The following is a 24,326-nucleotide window of genomic DNA, read 5'->3' on the forward strand; positions in this document are numbered from 1 at the left end:
ATGTTTCCTCATGCCGTCTCTGGTTCTTTTGCCAATCACCTTAAATCTGTGTCCTCTGGTTATCAACCCTTCTCCTACTGGAAACAATTTCTCTTTATTTACTCTATCAAAACCATTCATGATTTTGAACACCTCTATCAAATCTGCTGTTAACCTTCTCTGCTCTAAGAACAACCCCAGCTTCTCCAGTCTCTCAACTTAACTGAAGTCCCTCATCCCTGGTACCATTCCAGTAAATATCTTCCGCACCCTCTCCAAGGCTTTGACATCCTTCCTAAAGTGTGGTGCCCAGAATTGAACACAATACTCCAGCTGATGCCGAACCAGTGTTTTACAAAGGTATAAAACATAACTTCCTTGCTTTTGTACTCAATGCCTCTATTAATAAAGCCAAGGATCCCATATTCTTTTTTAACAGCCTTCTCAACTTGTCCTGCCACCTTCAAAGATTTGTGTGCATGCACCCCAGGTCTCTCTGTACCTGTACCTGCACCTCCTTTAAAGTTGTACCATTTAGTTTCTATTGTCTCTCCTCATTCTTCCTACCAAAATGTATCACTTCACACTTCTCTGCGTTAAATTTCATCCACCATTTTTCTGCCTATTTTACCAGTCTATGACCTCCTGAAGCCTGTTATTACCCTCCTCATTGTTTACTACATTTCTGATTTTTGTATTTGTTGCAAACTTTGAAAGTATGCCCTGTATACCAGGTCATTAATAAATCAAAAAGAGCTGTGGTCCTAATACTGACCCCTGGGAAAGACCACTATATACTTCCCTCCAGTCTGAAAAACAATTATTCACCACTACTCTCTGCTTTCTATCCCTTAGCCAATTTTGTATCCATGCTGCCACTGTCCCTTTAATCTCATGGGCTTCAATTTTGCTAACAAGTCTATTATGTGGTAGTTTGTTAAATGCCTTTTGAAATTCCATATACACATCAACTACATTACCCTCACCAACCCTCTCCGTTACTTCATAAAAGAACTCAATCAAGTTAGTCAAACACGATTTGCCTTTAACAAATCCGAGCTGTCTTTTATTTATTAGCCCATACTTTTCCAAATACCAATTAATTTTGTCCCGGATTATTGTGTCTCAAAGTTTCCTCACCACTGACGTTAGGCTGATTGGCCTGCAGTTGCTGGGTTTATCCCTCTGCCCTTTTTTAAACAGGAGTGTGAATGTTTAATATCTGTCAGCATTTGCTACAGCTGGGTGAGGGGAGAAGAGAAGTGCCAGGCAATAATAAACTGACAGAAAACCTAACGCGAATATATAAACAGAGTCCGTGGACAAGTGGCGGAGTGGCGTAGCACCCTCTGATTGAGGGCTGGCATGTTGGATGTGCTGCTGCATGAGGTGAGTGTCAAGAGGGCTGTCCTTTCTGGCACTTCAGAGCATTTGCCCCAGGGGACAGCAGTGTACCTTGCCTGTCAAGAGGTTTGAACCAAGCTCGATGGTTTGCACAGTACATTAGGTGCCATCTATCAAGCTCTACACTCCCAGGAACCCTGACACCAGCAAAATGTTCTGTCAAGCTGATACCTTCTGTCCACAGGAAAAGTGATGAACATGTTGTCCCATGCAAACAAGGCTTCCATGACTTGCTGATTTGCACAGCCAACTGACTGATTTATTCATTGGTGGTGGCTTGGAAAGATCCAGCGGTGTATGTTTAATAGATAGTGACCCTCAGAGAGAGAGCCACCCCTGTGGTTCAAGTTGTCTGCAGTCTGGCTTCAAGAGATGCTATAGCTATATGGTAGCCCCCTTAGTGAAGCAGAGGTACCAAAGACAGATCTCCTCTGGCATGCTCAGGAAAGATTGTCTAGGCTAGTAACTGGGATAGGGATGGTTATATAACCCATGACGTTAGTAACATTTGCTTTTCTTGTCCTCCCCAGTACTGTTGTTCTGTTCTAAATCTAGGCGGGTCATTGGAGCCTCCAAAAGAACTCCCATCCTATTGGTTGCTGCAAACAAAAAGCAGCTGGAAACAAGGCAGTTGTAATAAATGGAGTTCGAAATAAGAGTCTTCCACTGAAAAAAATCAGACATAAACAGCAACAAAAAATAATACATTGATAAAATGCAGATAAAGTAATATAAAAAAACAAAAAAACCTGCCAACTAAAAATTAAAAAGAGATACTCACCTTTAAGAAGCTCCCCCACCCGGCATTTTTTAAATCTGCAAATTGTAATGCACTGTGTGGATTGGACACGTTAGCTTGCTGCTTGCATGAGGATAGGGCCCTTCCCCCCACAGTTTGACTGAGGTCTCCCACCACGTACAATTTGGTTGGAACCTCTCATTTCCGTCCTTGCAGGAGGGAAATAGCCCATCCTCCCACCTGATAAGTACCAGCTGGCCATTTAAATAGCATCTAATTTAATGTTCTGTGCTTGCTCCCAGCAAGGATGGAAGCACCACTATTGGAACTATACAAAATTGGGACTACTGTGTACGTGATTTGGATGGACAGAGACCTCTTTTTCACATCTTTCCACAGGAACATAATGGGCAACCTGAGGTTTAATTTTTTATCTGTTATTTTTAGGGAACTGATTAAAATAGTTGTACTAACTTCCAAACTCTGCTATTTTAATGCAGTCATCAACTTGTTTATTTTAAATGGCATAATGATTGGTTTAAATTAACGTAAAGAGGAAACTGTTGTCAGAAAGGCCAAACTGCAAGTTTTTTGCTAATTTTCTCCCTTATCTGCAGATGCAAATTGATGTTTGGGTACAGGTCCACACGGTGACAATATCCCTCACCTGAGTAGCCAATTCTTCAAATGTTGGCTTGGATCTGCAGTCTATTTGAATGGAACAGCATCACAGATTGGCTGATTCTGTCCTAAGCCGATGTCCTCACATATCTGCTTTCCAGCAGGAGTCACTGGATAGTGACCTTGGTGAGCAAGAACCCAGTCCGGTTTATCTTCTCCCTCACATAGGGGCAGTGAGGCCAACTGTTACCTCCCGGTTGCCACCCCAGCGGAGATAAGCTAACTCAGCACAGACCAGGAATTGATCATTGTCATTTATGAACCGTAAGCCATTCAGAGCTCTGTATATAACGGTAACTATTTTCTCATATCTAGAAAAGGAGGTCAATTAGGTAGAGGCAACAAGAGCAGGTCAGAGGCTGGGTATTCTGTGGCGAGTGTCTCACCTCCTGACTCCCCAAAACCTTTCCACCATCTACAAGTCAGGAGTGTGATGGAATACTCTTCACTTGCCTGGATGAGTGCAACTCCAACAACACTCAAGAAGCTTGACACCATCCAAGACAAAGCAGCCTGCTTGATTGGCACCCCATCCACCACCTTAAGCATTCACTCCTTCCACCACCAGCGTACTGTGGCTGCAGTGTGTACCATCTGCACGATGTACTGCAGCAACTCGCTAAGGCTTCTTCGGCTGCACCTCCCAAACCCGTGATCTCTTCCACCTAGAAGGACAAGGGCACCAGGCACATGGGAACACCACCACCTCCAAGTCTCACATTAGTCTGACTTGGAAGTATATTGCTATTCCTTCATCGTTGCTGAGTCAAAATCCTGGAACTCCCTCCCTAACAGCACTGGGAGTACCTTCACCACACGGACTGCAGCGGTTCAAGAAGGTGACTCAGCACCATCTTCTCAAGGGCAATTAGGGATGGGCAATAAAAGCTGGCCTTGCCAGCGACGCCCACATCCCATGATCGAATATTTTTAAAAATGCAGTACTTTTAAAAAGGTACATAGGCAGTCTTTGCAGATAATTTTCCAAATGTAGCCAGATACATTGGGCTAATCATGAAAATCCAATTTGCATGTTGCAATTAAAATCAGACACACTCAAATGAGTTTTACTGCCAATTAGTTTCTTGATGTTTGTCATACCAAAGCATTAAAGTATTACAATTTATTCGAACTCTGTAATTAATGAGTGAAAAGCAATCTTGTCCTTTTATCTCTTTGTAAATCCTATGCTGGTATTGGTCCCCTGTACTCTGCTGTGTTGTAACCTTTTGTAAATGTCCTCATAGTGCTGCTTCCGATTCTTATTAACACTCTCTTTGCAGCAATTCGTCGCATTTAGGGTTAGGGTTAGGGTTTACCACCTTGGTTATAAATATGTTCCAGAATGTACAGGGGTTGCTGTGTTCTGAATTGGGCACCGCGATACTCAGAATCTAACCCATGCTGCACCTGGCAGGTGCTTCATGCTGAAATCATGTGCAGAGATTTGAAACTTGCACTGATAAGCCTCACCTTGGTAAGCACAAACATTCACAAAAAAGAAAAAAATGTTGTCAAACAGTAATGTTTCTGCTTATTTTAATTAAAATAAAGTAAATCACCAGTAGTGGGGTAGATTTTTGTCTTCACCAGCATGGTGATAATCTGGCAGGACAGATTGCATGTTCTGTATAGAACCCACCAGATTACCGCCCAGTTGGTGAAGATGAAAATCTACCCTACTGATGAATGAGGATGACTGCAGAACTCGCTGTGGCCTGCAGAAGTGCTATGATTAGGTGCTGCACACTCATAAAAGAATGGGTCTATTACCAGAGGGCTTTCCTCCATTGGATCCTGTGGTGTAAATGGAAATGAAAGCAGCTACCAATGATGATTGCTAATATGATGTCTACTGACATACAATAAAAAGACCTGATGGATCTTTGCTTTACACTCTCGAGAGGCTGTGCAGTGTTTGTATGTCCGAATAGATTGGATTTGAATGTTATGGAGGTTGAGAATTGGATAGTTTGAGCTGTTTGGAGTGGGCACAGATACAAGTTTGAGTGTTGTTCCAGCTAGTTCCCAATCTGAGCTGCATTGAGCGGTGAATCATGGAACAGGGCCAGCTACAACTCACAGAATTAGGGATGGGAAAATAGCAGGGAGTATCATGCCAGGATAATCCCTACAACATTCCAGCATGTGGTTACCAGGGCTTTGGAAACATCCTGGGAAATGATAGTTTGTACATAGCGTCGGTTATCAAATACAATGTGAGGTGTAACATAAATCAGGAGTGAATAAAGTTGCCTTTACACTGCCCATCAAGCATTCACTGATCAGATGCAGCACAGGTTAGATTCAGAATAAACATTCTGGACTGGTCATTAAAAAAAATCTTGCTAATGTCACTTTTTTCTATCCTAACCAACACCATCCTCATAATAACAATGTAGTTTGTAGGCTTCAGTGTGTTTCTTTAGAAGTAATCCATCAAACATGTTTAATTTATTTTACATCTTGGCTATTCTCACACTGATCTGAAGAGATTTTGCAGTGGGTGCAACAGGATGACGTGTTTACTCAGTTCATAAAAATTTTTTAAATTGGAAAAATTCTGTGTGCATCCATTGTTGGAAAAACCTTCAAGGGGAAGTGAATTGTTACATCATTCTATGTAATAGCTGTCTATATGTTTTACAACTGCTAGTTAGATGAGGTTTGACAACAGCCATTTTGTGTGGAATGCCCCTGATTGCACACCTTACAATCTCCAGATCTATTGCACTAATATAAACCACAAAATGTACTCTCTCTCTCTCTCTTGTATTACAGAACATCATCCAGGCACTACTATAGAGAGTTGATTCCCAAGCATCTCCCGCACAGAGTGAGTACATGCCTGAGATATAATGACCAAAGACAGTAACTAATGAGACCTAAAGACACAGTGGGGGGTAAGTTTAACTTTTGGGGATAGTATAAACGGGGCGATACCAGATCGGCCGCCTCTTAGACACTTCTCCCGATATTTGTATTTATTGACTTCAACGAAAAAGAAAATCGGAAGAGATGTATAACGGGCAGCCGACCCGATATAGCTCCATTTACACTATCCTCAAAAGTTAAAATTGCCCCCAGAATTTTTTGTGGTTTTCAAAATGTGGCATATATATAACATTTATGTGTTGCTTTTATCTATTTATGATGGAAAGTGTCATAACGAAGAATTGAAGAAACGAAAGGATATAGAAGTATTTTTGTTTTGTTAATGTGTTTTCATGATGTTCTTCATTGGGTTCACAGTATTATTTTATGTGTTGAAATTTGTTAATCATGACAAGCGAAAATAAATGAACAACCATCATAACATCCTCAAAGTACTCAGTCCTAAATCTTGTTGGAAACAAAACTCAGTGTGCCACTGAAAGGACTTCCCAAAGGTGGATGATGGGAGGAGTAAGAACAATAAGGCCAAATATCTGAGATCACACTCCGCCACTGTAACAGTAATGGAGTGGCACTTCCTGCTCATTGGTAATTTAAGAGGCTGGATTCTTAGAGTACCTGGGGTCAGGCAATTTAAATAAACTGGGCAGGGACCCATCATTGTATTGGCACTGTTGTGTCATCTTCTGGGTGTGAGGCAGGAATTTGCAGTGTTAGAAAGCTGCTGAAGCTTATTACCAGAAGGTCTGGCTGAAGGTAGTTGCAGCTCAGGGAGATTGGCCCAATTCCAGGAAGGCCAGTTTCCTTACAGCAGCTGTTCGCTTTGTGAGAATATGTTGTGGGCGCCACAGGTAAGACTGGCAGGAACTATGGCAGGTGACACCACCCTGCCAGTCCCGCCTCATTTTTGACATCACCTGGAAAGTGGATGGACGCAAGGACTGCTTCCGTTGCCTGAGGAGATTCCCAGCATAGGAAAACGGGGCAGAGACCCAGTATAAAATGCCCCTGCCCCAGTTTCCCCATGCCCCACCCTGAAATTGCCATGGTATGCTGAAGAAGAGAACCTAAGGGAGTGAAGCTGTTCTTTTATAAAATATTTTTTGGAGTGGAGGATGATCTAAGTTTTTAAAATCACACATGGAGGTGGCTGGTTGGATGTGGAGGAGTTCTATGTGCTGAGGCAGGAGATGTAATTATAAACTCAGGAAACTCGAAAATTAAACTCAAGAACAGACTACCGCCTGATGCAATGAATGGATGCTGGATTGATGTTTTTAAAAAAGTGGACAGATTTTTGATGGGCTACTTGATCTGCTCTTGTGCCAGCATACTTTATTGCATTATCAGCATGTGATTTTTTAAAAATTCATTCACGGGATGTGGGCGTCACTGGCAAGGACAGCATTTATTGCCCATCCCTAATTGCCCTTGAGAAGGTGGTGGTATACAATTGAGTGACTAGCTAGGCCATTTCAGAGGGCAGTTAAGAGTCAACCACATTACTATAAGTCTGGAGTCACATATAGGCCAGATCGGGTATGGATGGCAGATTGCCTTCCCTAAAGTCATACAGTACTTGACTTCCATTTATAGAGGTGTTTGAGAATTGGCGGTGTACATAGCTGTATGTTATTGGGACACCTGCTCTTTAATAACTGAAAATAATTTGAATATAAAAGTCATATCATTTGCATGTATTATTTAATAAGAACATTTATGCAGAGATCTTCTTGAACTCAGACAGTCTGACAGCGGGACCCCTCTGAAAGACCTTTTTGTTTTGTTCTGTACCTGTTGGTCTTTTTTTTTCAATTTTTCCTTTTAACAGTGATGTTTTAATGATTGCGAGTTTTGGATTAGAGGAGATACTGAGGCTGACTATACACTGTTGATGCTGAATCATCCCTTTGTTGTTGAATACACCTTTACTGATGACCACTCAGCTAATTAACACTGTTGAACTCAGCAACTTGTTCAACATAATATCCCCTCTGACGCAACAAAAAAATCCAAAAGTTGAAATTGAACTTAGACATATTCATAATTCTTTGTAACTGAGTGACTTTTAAAAAGGGTCCTGATGCTGGGCTCAATCAATTTATAATAAAATGAGTAATGAGCCTTTTTTTTGTTCAACAAAGACGAGCTATGCACTATTTTTGTCATGGTGATATAATCAGCAATCGGTTTAGAGGAGTTACTGAGTCAATGTAATGGATTTTGACACATTTTCCTTGCCTGTAAGCAAAGGAGAAAATATTTTGTCAAACAGCACTTTCTGATGAAAGCAGTCTGCTGCCGAGGCCCTCGTGGCAGCCCAGCACAGATATAAAATGCATTATATAGAACATGGCATTTATTAACCTTAGCAAGGAATCAATGTTTTCAAGGAACTTCTATATTCCTTGTGCTGGACTATTTCCAACCGATGGCAAGTCATTAAATTGTGACCCAGGCATATCAGTAGAATGACAAATCGAACTTCTGATAAGATTTTCAGACAAACGTAGAATGCAAAAAGCTCCTGACAAGTTGACTTTTAGGTGGCCTGGGCAACCAGACCTGCCGAAACAAACTATATGATCAATTCAAGCCAAAGAGTTAATACAGCTTCTGGTACAAGTGCGCTAGAAAATGCTAAAGAAGGGACTAAATACTTGAAATAGTAATTCTAATATCCAGTCAGTGGCTTTTGCTTTAGTGGAGCTGAGATTTTATTTTGAAGTTACAAGATATATTCATTAAATGACAAGTCATTAAGATAAACTCGATGGACTGAAGTTCTAGGGTGCAGTGCTGTCAAGAGTACAAGTGTGATTAGGAAACAGTAACTGTAAAAATGTCCATTTAAGCTGATAGTAAAATGGCTGGTAGTTAACTACCATCCACTTAGCAATTCAATTTTATTAATCTTAATTAAGCACATTTATGGTTTTGTCTGTGGATGTACATGGGAGAGAAAGATCATTAATGTAAACCAATATCAGTGGAATGCATTAAATTGAAACTTGAAGTGCATTCAGTTTGGTAGGCTCCAGATCAGATACTCTACCTCTAATGAGCATTCTCCCTTTCAAATCAGCTAAAATAACCAAGCGACAAAGACAGACCAATCATTGGAAGAATAGGATCTACCCTTTTGAAATCCAAGTGTTTTGCTGAACACTTTACTATTTTTATTCATGATCTGGATGTAGGTGTTGCGGGCACGATCTGCAAATTTGCAGTTGATGCCAAGATCTGTGCATTTATTAGGACTAGATGATGCTCGTCTGCTTCAGGTGGGTCTTAATGTGTTGGGAGATTGGGCTCATGACTGGCCAATGATGTAAAACTTGGATAAGTGCAGTGCATGTGGGCTGGGCAAATGCTCAACATTCATACACCCTTCAGGGAAAAGCATTAAAGAAGGCACAGATAGAAAGAGATTTGGGCATTCTAGTGCACACATCTTTAAAGGTACATAAGCAATGCCGTGGAGCGATAGCTAGAGCAAATAAGGCATTGGGATGTATCCATAGGATAATTGAGTATAAGACAAGACAGACTATTTTGTCCATGTACAAGACCTTAGTCAGGCCGCACTTGGAATACTGTGTCCAGTTTTGGTCTCCTCACATGGTGGGTGATATTGAGGCGTTGGAAAGGGTGCAGAGGAGGGCCGCTAGACTAATTCCCAGTTTAAAGCATCTTAGTTATGAAGATAGGCTAAAAGAGTTGGGATTCTACACTTTAGAATAGAATAGACTTAGAGATGATCTGATTGAGGTTTATAAGATAATGAAGGGAATAGATTGTGTTCCAGTTGTCAGTTTGTTTCAATTAAATAGGTTAGGGAGGACCAGGGGTCACAAATTTAAGTTGTATAAAGATCTAGGTTAAACTGCAGGGAATTCAGAGCCAAGTTTTGATCACCTAGATGGGTCGGTGAGGAATTTCCCAGATATTTTTCCCCAAAGTGGCCTGGATTTTTAATGTTTTTTTTGCCTCTTCCAGGAGATCACATGGTTTCGGGTGGGGTGGAGTGTATATTGTGATACACAAGTTATCGCAATCATGTGGGACAGGCTCGATGGACCAGAGGGTCTTTGCCTGTCTGTCATTGTTCGTATGTCCGTATGTAACACTTGAATCCAAGAGAGATAACATTTTCCTTTTTGATTGAATGGTAGAAAGTGTAACATTATTGAATTGTACCAAAGTGTTTAATGCAATGTAATGACCATAAAACCAGTTAACCTTTGAGTGATGAGTTTGTTCTTCAGTGTTTAATTGTATAGGCTGGGAATGATGTTATTTGGTGATCAATATCAATAGATTTATGAATTAAGATAACTCTAGTAGTTGCCTATTTTCCATTCAGTTGAAAGACTCAAATGAATGTTCAGATTTATCACACATCTATCAATGATTTGACTATAAAGCCAGCTCCCAATTTGAAAAGTTGAGCATCCAACCCATCAGCCCCTGATTTAGAGGAATTCCAGGACTCAAGGGCGGTGGTCAGGAATGCTTCAGAAAATCTAATTTGCAGGATGTTGTATTTGGTAAGATGCTGGTGGCTTGATCATTAGGTTCCGGCAGGCACAATGCATCATGCAAGAATAAAATGTATTTTAACTGGAGTGATCTGGACCCAAACAGCAGCTGGATGCTAGACAGAAAGCAAGTCATTGGGTTGGTTCTGTTTTTTTATGTTCTTGGCCAATTTTAAATCAAATCTAAGTGGGTATACTGTACTTTGGGAAGCAGATCTAGAATAAGTTTGCCTCTGTCTTGGTTCTAAAAGTAGAGTATAGCCAGCACATAAACTGATATCTGGCTGTTGAGTTTAAATCTGTTGAGTGCAGTTTTGTATCATTTGAGACCAGATTAACTGGATCTCATATGCCCAAGGGTTAAATGTTGCAAATAGATTTCCAAGGCTTCTTCATGGAGTCTTACATTTATTCACTTGGACTGCAGAGACCGAAAGAGGAGCACCAAAGTGATGTAGGTTACCAAAATCCCCTTGAAATCATAACTGGCTCAGTCCTACTGGTCCGTGGCCTAGAAATTCAGTTGGTAGCGCCGGCGTTGAGCGCCTAAAGAGACCTAGAATTGGGGCGATACCCTATGTTGGGGCGGTCGCTATGAAGATAGCGACAACTCGTATATTGACTATACATTTAACGCCTGCGCTAAGTGTTTGCGCGCGCCCGCGAGCGCAAGCAGATCATGACGTCATTTCGGTGTGCAACGCCTTTTAGGAGCGCCTGAGCGCATATTGAGTGGCGCCCGGAGCCTTAACGCCTAGCGCTATTAGTGACAGTTTGAGGGAGCGCTAGCAGGCCCTTCTCGGAGTAGAGGGGCACTATTTAAAGGGGACAGCTCTAGTGCAGAAGCTTCAGCCACTTGGCCTGCTCATTGCGATCATTGCTGGAGAGAGTTGGCGAGCTACTGTGGAGCAGAGTTTTGGGAATTTAGCTTTAGAGTACTTGGGACCTTCAAACCTGTCCGGAGCAGTTGGAGCACTACACCTAACAGCCTTTTGACCAACTGGCATCGGAATGGGAGCTGCTTTGGAGGGGGACGGCCTCATGGCCCAACACTGTGAAGGGGCAGAGAGACGGCGGGAGAGAGGGCCGGGATTGGCCAGAAGGAGGAGGGGCAATGGAGGTCGGCCAATCCGACGGTATGCTGCGAGGGTCTTTAGGCAGCAGGTGTCAAGCCTTGACATGTCGGAGGAGCAGTGTTTGTGAAGGCTCCGATTCTGGAGGGACATTGTTACTGATCTGTGCCACCTGCTTGCTGAGGATCTGCAGCCGCGTGAACGGTGCAGAACCTCTCTGTCCGTGTTCGCTAAACTGACTGATGGCCTCAATTTTTAAGCCAACGGATCCTTTCAGTCAGCCACTGGGGACATTGCGACTATCGCTCAGGTTGCAGTCCACTGTTGCATCCGGCAAGTTACAGATGCCCTTTATAGGCGAAGGCGTCAATTCATGACCTTCCCTCTGACCCTGCACAAGCAGGCGGAGCGCGCGCAGGGTATCGCTTCTATTGCGGACTTCCCCATGGTGCAGGGGGCGACTGACAGCACACACGTGGCTTTGAGGGCGCCATGCCAGCATCCTTAGGACTCCCGCAACTGCAAGGGGTTCCACTCCCTCAACGTGCAGCTGGTCTGTGACCACCGCCAAATCATCATGGCAGTCAACGCGCATTTCCCAGGGTGCAGCCACGATGCCTTTATCCTGCGGTTGACCTCAGTTTGTTACCTTTTTGTGGGGCTGGCTCGAACACGAGGCTGGCTTACTGGGGACAAGGGCTATCCTCTCTGCCCATGGCTGATGACAACACTCCGTGTGGCCGACACCCCAGCAGAAGAGCTGATCAACAGCAGCCATCAGGTGACCAGGCACAGTGAACAGCACACTACTGGTGTTCTCAAAAAGCGTTTCCGATGTCTGGAACATTCGGGGGGATCCCTGCAGTACTCGCCGGAGCAAGTGGGACACATCGTCGTCGTCTGCTGCATGCTCCACAACTTGGCGAATCGACGCACCCAGCCAATTCCACCTGTCCCTCAACGACCAGCAGAGCAGGCGGAGGAGGAGGAGGAGGAGGAGGAGGAGGAGGAGGAAGAGCAGGCGGAGGAGGAGGAGGAGGAGGAAGAGCAGGCGGAGGAGGAGGAGGAGGAGGAAGAGCAGGCAGAGGAGGAGGAGGAAGATGGAAGGGCTCCTGAAAGTGGAAGGGCCATACGTCAGAGGCTCATCAGGACTCGTTTCGAGACCCCTCTGGCGGAATGATGAGAGTCTTAACTCCTGCGCACTTTGGATGTTTGACGGCCTCTGAATGCCAGCATCACTGAAAGTAGTCACGTGCACCATGCCACATTGAAACTTCTGTTTATTGTCACAAAAGTCTTTCATTACAGCAAAACAACGTCATGTCAACAGAAACCATAAGTAACAAAATAACTGTGAACTCTTCGGCAAAGCCGCAAAACTCAACAAACCTTCTGCAAATATAACAACAGGTGAGGGTGTCCTTGAATTTGGACAAAGAAACGTCTCAGCACCTCCCTCTACAAATGGCCCCTTGAGGGAGAACAACTTCTCTTTCGCGGCCGGCCACTTCCCTCCCTGCTGCTCCTACGTAATTGGACCCCAGTGGCGGGCTCAAGGCTGGGGGACGCCTGCTGACTGTGTGGAAGCGCAGAAGCCCCTGAGGGACGGCCTGGCCGACCGCTGGGCTTGGAGGGTGCGGACGCAGGATGCTTGATGTGACCATGGCTGGAAGCAGTGTGCCCTGCAGGTGGTGGCAGCTGCACTGCAGACGTCCCAGCGCTGGCATGTGCAATGGTCTCCTGCCGAGAGAGGACACCTGCACCATGGTCGGACGACACACTGGCTATCTGAGGGGACCGGCTCGGCTCATCTGCCACAATCGCATGCTCCCTGATTCCTGGCCTTGTATGGGACTGGAAGGGCCCGGGATGATCCTAACTGATGCAGAGAGGGTGGCTGCAGTGAGAGATCGCGTTGCCTCAATCTGGGTGTGGACGAGCCCAGCAAGTGACTGTGTGGCAACAGTGAGGACCTGTGTGCCAGGTGCCAGTGCTTCGGAGAAGCCCTGGACAGTTCTTTCCATTGCTTCGGACAAGGCAGGTGCCGACCGCTCCACTGCCTCGGACAAGCCCTGGACAGACCTTTCCAGGGATTGTCCGAAGCCCTGAACAGTCCTTTCCATAGCGGCCTCAAAGCCCTGGACAGTCCTCTCCATTGTTGGGCCGAAGCCCTGGATAGTCCTCTCCATTGTTGGTCCGAAGCCCTGGATAGACCTGTCCATTGTTGCCCCGAAGCCCTGGATAGACCTGTCCATTGTTGCCCCGAAGCCCTGGAGAGTCCTGTCCATTGTTGCCCCAAAGCCCTGGAGAGTCCTCTCCATTGTTGCCCCGAAGTCCAACATACTCTTAGCCAATGAATCTATTGACTGAGGCATCTTCTCCACTGCAGCCATCAGCTCCGTGTGTCTGAGCCGGGCCTGTTTGCTCATTTCACCCAGGCGACGCGCCTCCTCTGCACTCTGAGCAGCAGTCATAACTACCTGCCTTGCCCTCCAAGGAGACGGTGGCCGAACTTGCCTATCCCCCTTGCGTTGCTGCATGCCGCTTGTTCCAGCAACTGGTTCATCCTCAGAGCCACCCCCCCCCCTCCCCTCCAGGGGACTACTATCCCCAGTCTGTAGATGTGTCCGCTCCCCGGATTCTGCAATGGCTGGTCCGGATTCCTCCTGCTCCTCGCCTCCGGTGGCACTGGCACTGGCAGCTTCAGTGCGTTGAGCCCGAGTTGGTGCTGATTCATCTGAAAGCAGGGAGGTGGAAGAGTGGCTTTAGCAAAAGGACAGCTTTGCGGAAAGGCATGCCAGATTGCGGCAAGGCTCTGACATGGCTGCACACTGAGGATACATGCTGGCGGGGGGACCAAGTGGAAGGCAACAGGTGAAAAAGGTGAGAGTCTTACCCTCGCTGTCGGAAATGGGGTCGGCAGATGCAGTGGTCACAAGACCAGACAGACGTCCTCCAAGAATCTGGTGCACTCTCTCCTCCAGATCCGTGAGAGGGACCACTTGTGGAGGCCCGCCACCGGTTTGAAAGTGGTCCCTTCGCCTGGCCGCCAGCTTGGCCTGGAGAGGAAAGAAGGGGAAGTTGTGTTACATGAGGCCTTGAGACATCATCGCATGCCCCCCATGGTGAAAGAGCCCTTACATGAGGCCTTGAGACATCATCGCATACCCCCCATGGTGAAAGAGCCCTTACATGAGGCCTTGAGACATCATCGCATGCCCCCCATGGTGAAAGAGCCCTTACATGAGGCCTTGAGACATCTGTCCATGTGTGTGCCCAGAAAGGGCCATGGGTGCTTGCTGACAGATAGCCACTGGGGCATCATGGCAACAGGGTGCCCGAAGTCAGCTGCAGATGGAGGGAATCATAAGTTTGCTAAACCATCACTCACCCTAACAACCCGTGTGAGGTCGTTGAATTTCTTCCTGCACTGAACAGGGGTCCTGGTCGCCATGCTGCTGGAGTTGACCCTCACAGCAACCTCCCTCCAAGATCGTCGGTAAGCCTTCTGATTCGGCCTCTTGCCATTGTCCGGATACAGGACATCTCGACAGTGCTCAACTGCAGCCACCAACTGGTCCACACCCTCAGTGCTGAAGCGCTCTGCTCTCTGTCTAACCTTCTCCATGCTCAACAAGTTTCTAACGCCAGAGAAGGGCGAGCGCCGATTCTGAGGCCTACAGGGCGTTGGGTGTGGCAGCTCAGGCTGACTGACCCACCCCTTTAAGAGCCGGCCGGCGCCTGGAAGTCTCGTGGTTTCCCGTAATTGAGATCACCTGCGCTGCGCCCGTCCGCATCGATATTGAGTAGCGCCTGAACTTTTGCACCTTAGGAGCACCGTGCAATGGCTGAATTAGCGCCTCAATCCCCTTTGGGGGCGATGCAACCCAATATCTCGCCAGGTAGCGATAAGTTTCGTCTGGCTATAAACTTTGCGCACCGCCAGTTCTAGCGCCTCAAGCGGGGCTATACCCAATTTCTAGGCCCTAGTCTATTCAGTCTTATTAGATTCATTAGTAATGTGGGTCTATGAATGTGCCACTGGATTAGGCCTCCAGTTTCAATAGAGTAAGCATGGGAAGCCAGTCCTGTACATTTGCATTCTAAGTGGTCTTATTACACAGCAGAAGCCAGCATGCCGACAGAGATCAGCTAGCGCATGTAAAAGCAGAAGAGAAGCACATGGAGGCCACTCTCAAAACAGGATCTATTACTCTAATGTTTAAGTGCCAAAGTAAAAGTACCTTAAGATGATGCATGTGAGATCCTAGTTACAATGGCCCGATTTTCGGCTTGTGTGGGAAATGGTCGGGTTTCCCCGAATGTGGGGTTTCTGACACACAAAAAAATGTGTCAGCCAGCTCCACGCAATTTTCCCTCAAGTGGCCAATTAATTCCCAGCATGTGGGCAGCCTTGCTAATTGTCCATTTCTGGTCAGAGAGCCACACAGTATGATGTCATCATTCGTGGTGCTTTCATGGTCCACAGCAAGCATTGCTTCCTCTGTTGGCTTCCAAATGAACCATACAGGATGGCAGAGGAGCCTGCAGCAGCTGTGGCCAGTGCCAGACCCGGAGCTGCCTTCAAATTCGACGAGGCTTCATTGCAGGCATTATTGGATGGGGTTAGGGCCCACAGGGAGGTCCTCTTCCCTAGGTCAGGGAGGAATGGGCCTCCCACTGAGACCAATGCTGCATGGATGCAGGTGTCAGCAGATGCCAACTCGCTGGGAGTCACCAGAAGAACCTTGGCATTACATCTCTAACTCCTTCCTTTACTCCCCCACAGTACCATCCAGAGCCCCCGTCCTCACTGTGGAGGAGGAAGAGGCTGTGCTGCCAGACTCCTCAGAGGAAGCTCCAACCTCTGAGGGCGCGGCGTCAGCAGAAGTAAGCACACCCAGCACCAGCGCAGACACTCACACCTCGGGGGGACCTTTGGGACATAGAGTAGTGTTGTCACTTGGGCCTAGAAATTCAGTTGGGCGAGCCAGCCGTTAGCGCCTTAGGGGGAGTAGATCTCGAGGGCTAGGCGCTTATCGCCCGGGCGCAGCGCGATCTGCACCTCTCCCCAACTTCAGGACACATCTCTCCGTCCCCCACTTCCAGCACCTCGCCACCTCCAACGATCTCGTGCACAGCCTCCTCAGCACTTGTCAATTTAGCGAGGGATGGTGTGTCTCCTCCTGTCTTTGCTGTCTCCCTCTTATTGTGGGCTATCTTTTCCTGCAAGGAAGGACACAAGTGGAGTTTCAGCGAGAGTGATGTAGTGACTGTGAAGAATCCATAACATAGAAGGCTAGAGGGAGACGAAGATGGACTGAGGTGCCAAGAGGAAGCTGCCTCCCTGTGCATTGTTAGTTGGTGTCATTGCATAACAGTGAGAGTGAGTGTGAGGGGTGCATAGCAGAATGGTGAAGTGATGCAGTACAGAGAGAGAGATGGATAGGTAAGGGTGCAATGGAAGTAAGGGTAAGGTGGGATGTGGAGGAGCAGGCTTACAAAGCAGAATGCTGGTGATGAGAAGGGAAGGGAAGCAGATTGAAGGTAAGTGTGATGTGATACTCACATTTGCTGATCGCAGAAGATCATTAAACCATTTCTGGCACTGGATCCAGGTGCATGAACATATGGACCTAGCGCTGACCTCCTCAGCAATGTGCAACCAGGCTGCCTTGGTTTGCTGAGGAGGCTTCCTCCGGCCATCGGGAGGGAACAGAATCTCCCTGCGCCCTCTTACTCCCTCCACAAGAGCTTAGAGGGAGTCCTCATTGAAACATGGAGCAGCCTTCGGTTTCGAAACACTCATTGTGGCCTTGTCACATTCAGGCACCAGCAGAAACAAGAAATGAAAGGCTGAGGCTGCATGTGACCCTTAAAAGCATCTGCGCCAATGACATCATCAGAGGTGGCTAACAGACCCGATCCCAGTCATTGGACCGGCCAACGTGCACCACTGCACTTAAGGGGCCAATTAAATTAAAATTTCAACTCGGGAGTGGCTGCAGTCGGCAGCGGGTCCAGACCCCATTCACCAGGCAACCCGACTCCAAGCCGCCTCCTCAATTAAATTTGCAGCCCAAGTAAGTGGTGGGTTAGTTGCTGGTGCCATCCCACAAGGGGGGTCTTGCAATCAGAAAGGGTGGAAGTCCATGGCTAGGGAGGCCTAAGTTTTCCCTGTGGTGTGTAGGGGAACAATCCTGCTCCTCCTGGCCCCAGAAAGAAAGTTTAAAAAAAACTTTTTAGGCCTCTTCTGGCTTCTATCCACTTCCTTGTTATACCCACAAGCATATGTAAAAAAGGAAGCCGCCAATTTTGGGTGGGGTGTTTTTGCCATCTGCTCAACTGAGCAAGTTAAAATCCCAACTGGTCAGCTCCTGACAGTTCCAGAGTGGATAAATAAACCACCAGGCAGGTAGGGTTAAAATCGCACCCCATGTTTATTTAAGAAAGTTAGGCCTAGAAATTCAGTGCCCTTAGCACCGATTTTGCGGCGCCAGAGGGCCTAGCGCTGCAATTGGCGCCGGTTCCTAAATTGCCTGGCGCCCTTCCGCGGCGGTAGACCGGTAGCGCTGCGCCGGCACCGATGACGTCATCGGTGTGCGCAGCGTCCCGGTGGCCGTGGTAACCCGGCCCCAAGCCGAAATTCGGTTGCGGCCGCCTCGCCAGTGGCAGCCGCAACTAAGACTCCGGCAAACGAGTGTTGCCGGAGTCTGCGCCGGCGCTTTAAGGAGGCGCGGCGGCCGGCCGCTTTCCCGCCGGCCGCCTGCCCGCAGATCCCTCCCCGGACTTCTCCACCCCCCCCCGGAACAGATGCAAGCCCGGCACTTGTCCGAGGTGCCGGGCTCATTTTTGATGAGATTTGCGCGGGCCGCGGCCGGGTGCAGGCAGCTCCTCCTTAACGGAAGGAGGAGGCCTGCAGTTCCCGAGCCTGCCGCACCGCAGCGGGCGCCGCAGCGCCGGAATAGCGCCGCAATGCGGCGCGTTGCGCCAGTTTTCAGGCGCTAAAACCCTTCAGTAGCGCCGGCAGCCGTTTGGGCGCGGCGCTACTGAATTTTTGACGCGCGCAAAGGGCTTTAGCGCCGGCGCTAACTTCCGGCGCTAAAGCCCTGGCGCAGCGCAAACTCAATTTCTAGGCCTTAAATTCAGACAGAGGATTGTGCTCAGCAGTTAAACGGGCAAAGGCTACAGGATAAATCAACATTTACTATCCAATACATCAAACTGTAACCTCATTAATAACCAACGTTCACACTGTTCCATCTGTACTGTCCATAAAGTTGCAGTGTTGTCATCATTAATTTTACCTCAAATCACAACATAACCACACTCTCAGTGGACTTGTGAAAAATTGCAACTTGTCACTTTGTGTTAGCTGCTGAAAATTAATAAGGGGTTTTGTAAGGGCTTGTTGATCATGAATCAGAGTGCTCATGTTACTGTTAGATTTGCTGTTAGATAAAGAATTCATCTTGATTTTGTCGTAAGTTTGGCACAAAACGAATAGTGTAAGAGGGTGTTGTAATTCCTGTCGAGTAATACCCTGCTTCTAAAAACAAGGGGCTTGAGCATATTTTGGCACAAAGTTTGGAATGAGAAAAGGCCACATAAATCATAATAGAAAGAAGCTACTGCTGTCACCTTTTATCTAGTACAAAACTATATGAGGGTGAGATGGAGGCAAGGCTCTGGGTAGGTGGTGAAGTATTTTAACACTGTTTATCCTCTCTTGCCTTTTCTGTCTCTTTAAGGAGTTCTCTTTTGGTCTTGGAGCTAAGACCAAATAAATTGGAAGTCGTGGAAACCCCCATTCTCCCTTATAAAAAGAGGATTGTACTTTGTATATCTGTCATAAAGTCAATGGAACAATTGTAAACCTGTGGACTGGTAACAGTGAAAGCAGGCGCATTCCTGTGAAGAAGTGCTACAATTTCCTTGATTTATTCACTGTCCAAAAGTTGACTCCATGTGTATTTCTCTCCTCATCGTCCATGGGAGAGAATGAGAACACTATTGAGATGGCACTATCCCAGCATCCATCGCAGTAGTGAAAGCTTTCTATTAAAACTGTCGGGCAGAATATAGGGAGCTAGGAAATAAATTAAAAAGCAGGATCCCAAAGGTAGTAATCTCAGGATTACTCCCAGTGCCATGTGCTAGCGAGAGCAGAAATAGGAGAATAGACCAGATGAATGCATGGCTGGAGAGATGGGGGTAGATTTTCCCGAACCTGTCGAGAAGAAGGCGGGACTTCCCCTTTCGGGTTTTTGACCCGCCTACTTCGACGTCCGGCCAATCCGCGCGATTTCCCCTTGATTGACCTTGTTGAGCCCACCCAGCGGGCTCAGCAGGCCAATTAAGGGCCACCCGGCAACAGGTGACGTCACAGACTGAAATTTCATCCGTCAAGAGTCCTTGACAGATGAAATATCAGCGTTTGACAGCTGTTTGAAGCTGTGAAACACTGACAGTCTGAGTTCTGACATGAGTCATTCTGCACAGACTCAGTTAGAACTCACACCGGCACTCAAAGCTGAAGGCTGTCACTTTTGACAGATCGCAGCCGTTCAGCTTTAAGTTCCGGCTGAGTGATGCGCTCCCGACGGCTACAGGAAGAAAGGCTGTTAAGGTAAGTACAGGTAAGTAAAAGTTCTTTACACACTTTAGACATACCAAACACACTTACCTTTGCACTCATGCACCCATCACTCACCTGAGCGCCGACATCGTGACCCCTCCAACTCCTTCAACCCGATGGCCCGCCTGCTCTACCTGGCGTGGTTTGGAGCCGTCGGGAAACCCACACGAAACCCCTCAAAATAGGGATTAGGCTAAAAACTGTCTGTTAACTACCTGTTAGCAGGCAGTTAATTGACACTAATCCCTTCCCGCCTGGTTTCGGCGGGTTCCAGTGCGGGGCGGGTACCTGCCGCCCCTGAAAGTTACGTGGGGCGGGGTTTTGGGCGGGATGGTGTCGGGACCCCCAAATTCAGGATTCCCCCCCCCCACACGCCTGAAACTCCGCCTGACGGCTCCCCAAAAATCTAGCCCATGGTGTAGGAGGAAGGGATTTAAATTCCTGAGGCATTGGGACCGATTCTGGGAAAGGTGGGACCTGTACAAGCTGGACGGGTTACACCTTGGCAGAAACGGGACCAACATCCTCGCAGGGGGGTTTGCTAGTGCTGTTGGGAAGGATTTAAACTAGTTTGTCAGGGGGCTGGGAACCTAAGTGTGGGCCCAGAATGAAGAGAAACAAAGCTGGAAGTGCAAGTTAGAAAAGTAGTCAGCAAAACTAGTAGGGAGCAGAAAACAAGGCCAACAGTAAAGAGGGTCAAAGTGCAGAAAAATATTAAACAGGCAAAGTTGAAGGCACTTTATCTAAATGCACGTAGCATTCGCAACAAGGTGGATGAATTAATGGCACAAATAGAAGTAAATGGGTATGATGTAATTGCTATTACAGAGACATGGTTGCAGGGTAACCAAAGCTGGGAACTGAATGTTCCAGGGTACTCAACATTTAGGAAGGACAGACAAAAAGGAAAAGGAGGTGGCGTAGCACTGTTAATAAGGGATGAGATCGGTACGCTAGAGATAAAAGATCTTGGCTTGGCAGACCGTGATGTAGAACTGGAATCAGTTTGGGTGGAGCTAAGAAACAGCAAAGGGTGGAAAACATTGGTGGGAGTTGTGTATGGGCCACCAAACAGTAATGGTAATGTAGGGCACAGTATCAATCAAGAGATTAGAAGTGCATGTAACAAGGGCAATACGGTAATCATGGGATACTTTCATCTACATATTGACTGGGCAAATCAAATTACCACTAATGGTGTGGAGGACGAATTTTTGGAATGCATGCGAGATGGTTTCCTGGATCAGTATGTGGAGGAACCAACCAGGAAACAGGCTATCCTGGATCTGGTACTGTGTAATGAGAAAGGGCTAATCAATAATCTTGTGGTAAAGGGGCCTTTAGTGACAAGTGACCATAATACGATTGAATTTTACATTAAGTTTGAGAGTGATGTAGTCCAATCTGAAACTAAGGTCTTCAATCTAAACAGAGGAAACTACAAGGGTATGAGGGATAAGTTGGCCATGGTAGATTGGGAGACTACACTAAAAGGTATGAAGGTGGACATACAATGGCTAACATTCAAGGAAACAATGCATAATTTGCAACAAACATATATTCCTCTAGGGCATAAAAACCCAAAAGGAAAAGTGATCCAACCATGGCTAACAAAAGAAATTAAAGCTAGCATTAAGTCAAAGGAGGAAGCTTATAAAGTTGTCAGAAAAAGTGGTCAGCCTGAGGATTGGGATCTTTTTAGAAATCAGCAAAGGGGGACCAAGAAATTGATAAAGAAAGGGAAAATGGAATATGAGCACAAACTAGCGAAAAATATAAAAATGAATTGTAAAAGCTTCTATGGGTATGTGAAAAGGAAAATGTAGGTCCTTTACAGTCAGAGACAGGAGAATTTATAATGGGGAATGAGGAAATGGCTGAGAAATTAAATAAATACTTTGTTTCTGTCTTCACGGAGGAAGATACAAAAAACCTTCCATAAATACGAGAAAACCAAGGGTGTGACGAGAATGAGGAACTTAAAGAAATTATTATTAGTAAAAAAACAGTACTAGCAAAATTAATGGGACTAAAAGTCGATAAATCCCAAGGACCGGATGACCTACATCCTACGGTTTTGAAAGAGGTGGCCATTGGAATAGTGGACGCATTGGTTGTTATCTTCCGAAATTCTATAGATTCTGGAACGGTTCCTGCAGATTGGAGGATAGCAAATGTAACCCTGCTATTTAAGAAAGGAGAGAGAGAGAAAACGGGGAACTACGGACCTATTAGCCTCACATCAGTAGTTGGGAAAATGCTGGAATCTATTATAAAGGATGCAATAACTGGGCACTTAGAAACTAATAGTAAGATTGGGCAGAGTCAACATGGATTTATGAAAGGGAAATCCTGTTTGACAAACCTATTGGAGTTCTTTGAGGATGTAACTAGTGGAGTAGACAAAGGGGAACCGGTAGATGTAGTGTATCTGGATTTTCAGAAGGCCTTTGATAAGGTCCCACACAAGAGATTGGTGAACAAAAGTAGGGCACATGGAATTGGCGGTAATATACTAGCATGGATTGAGAATTGGTTAACAGACAGAAAACAAAGAGTAGGGATAAACGGGTCTTTTTCAGGGTAGCTGGTTATGACTAGTGGGGTACCGCAAGGATCAGTGCTTGGACCCCAGCTATTCACAATCTATATCAATGATTTGGATGAGGGGACTAAATGTAACATTTCCAAATTTGCTGATGATACAAAGCTAGGTGGCAGTGTCAGTTGTGAAGAGGATGTGAAGAGGCTTCAAGGGGATCTTGATAGGCTCCGTGAGTGGGCAAGAGTATGGCAGATGGAATATAATGTGGATAAATGTGAAGTTATCCACTTTGGTAGAAAAAACAGAATGGCAGAGTATTTCCTAAATGGTGAAAGATTGGGGAATCCAGATGCTCAAAGGGACCTGGGTGTCTTTGTACATGAGTCACTGAAAGTGAATGTGCAGGTGCAGCAAGCCATTAGGAAGGCAAATGGTATGCTGGCCTAAAGGGATAATTACAAGTCCTAGCCTTTTTCGGGCTATCCCAGATCAGGCGTACTCCCCAGGCGTTCACCTTCAACTAAAGTTAGAGATAGCCGAATTCTATAAGATGCTTAATTGGGTCTAAAGGTCCAGGCTCTCTCTCCCTAAAGGAAAGGAATGACCTGAAGATATTACCATCCTGCAGATAGCACTTTTAATAAGTTTAACTAGACTGTAACCTTCCGGATATTATGAGGGTCCAGAATAGCCCCCAGAATTCTGCAACTCCTTACAAAAGAGTTTACAGAAATTGGGTTCGCGAGTTTATACAGAAATACATTTTGAGACAATTCTAAAAATATATAGATTTATTTAAGAGCCGACCTTCATTTAACAGCTGTTGAGTCAGTCACAACATTAACAATTCAAAATACAAAAACTTACATTTCTTATTTCTCAAAGATCCTTATTCTCAAATCTTTACTTCGTTACATTTCTAAATTTCTTACTTATCTCTAAATCCAGAACATCCACCAAAATCAAATACCTTGATTACCCAAGACTCAAAGTTAAAACTTATAGAGCGTGCCTGTGAAGTTGAGAAATGTTTGCCCGTTCAGCGACTTCTGACTTTCTGTTTGAAAAGCTCTATCTTTTATATTTTTTTTAGTGGTTTATTCTTTGAAGTTTCCTGCTGGTGTAAGCTAATTGTCTTATTTATTCTCCCTGTTGAATGCTTTCTATCTTATTGACAATTTAGCTGCTGCATGCATAATTATGTCTCTACCTTTAAATGTTCAATACTTATCATAAAAACAATATGACAGCAATATTTATTTGATGTCATTCTTATCGAAGATTTTCCATTCAATTCTTAATATTGGCTTAACTGGTTTTAGCAGACATTGTGACTCTGTGGTGTTCCAAGGTCAATTCAAAAACAATGTAATTGCTTGGTGCATCTATTGAAATTATATCTTCAAAGTGTTCTGCAGGTATCATATTTACTATATGTAAATCAAAACCACTTTAATCAGAGTGTTTACTTATTTTCTAGCTATCTTAATTATATGTTTTCTGCCTTCCAAGTTTAACATAAAAACTATTTGACCAGCAGGTGTTTCTTTTACTTGATGTCATCTTTTCAAAGGCACATGGGCCTAGAAATTCAGTTGGGCGCGCCAGCCGTTAGCGCCTTAGGGGGAGTAGATCTCGAGCGCTAGGCGCTTATCGCCCGGGCGCAGCGCGATCTGCGCCTCTCCCCAACTTCAGGACACATTTAGCGCCGACGCAAAGTCTTAGCGCGCGCCCTGCTGCGCGCGCAGATCATGACATCATTTAATAGTGCAACGCCCTTTGTGCGCCCCAAACCGGAACTTCACTCGCGCCGGCCCATTGTGCGCCGGGC

At 45.9% G+C, this 24,326-nt stretch overlaps 1 protein-coding gene across 1 annotated transcript in view; it reads left to right on the top strand.

Annotated features, from left to right (window-relative positions):
• The first annotated feature begins 4,407 nt into the window (after window positions 1-4,407).
• The window catches only part of frmpd3 (FERM and PDZ domain containing 3), a 485,785-nt gene continuing 465,866 nt past the window's right edge, over window positions 4,408-24,326 (top strand). Inside the window, exon 1 of the mRNA XM_085997856.1 lies at window positions 4,408-5,639. The gene's annotated coding sequence lies outside the window, so the exon portion shown is untranslated. The remainder of the gene's footprint in view (window positions 5,640-24,326) is intronic.

This window comes from Somniosus microcephalus, chromosome 1 (genome assembly GCF_052327205.1).
Source record: "Somniosus microcephalus isolate GS21.2 chromosome 1, FLI_Smic_1.0, whole genome shotgun sequence".
Lineage (NCBI taxonomy): Eukaryota > Metazoa > Chordata > Chondrichthyes > Squaliformes > Somniosidae > Somniosus > Somniosus microcephalus.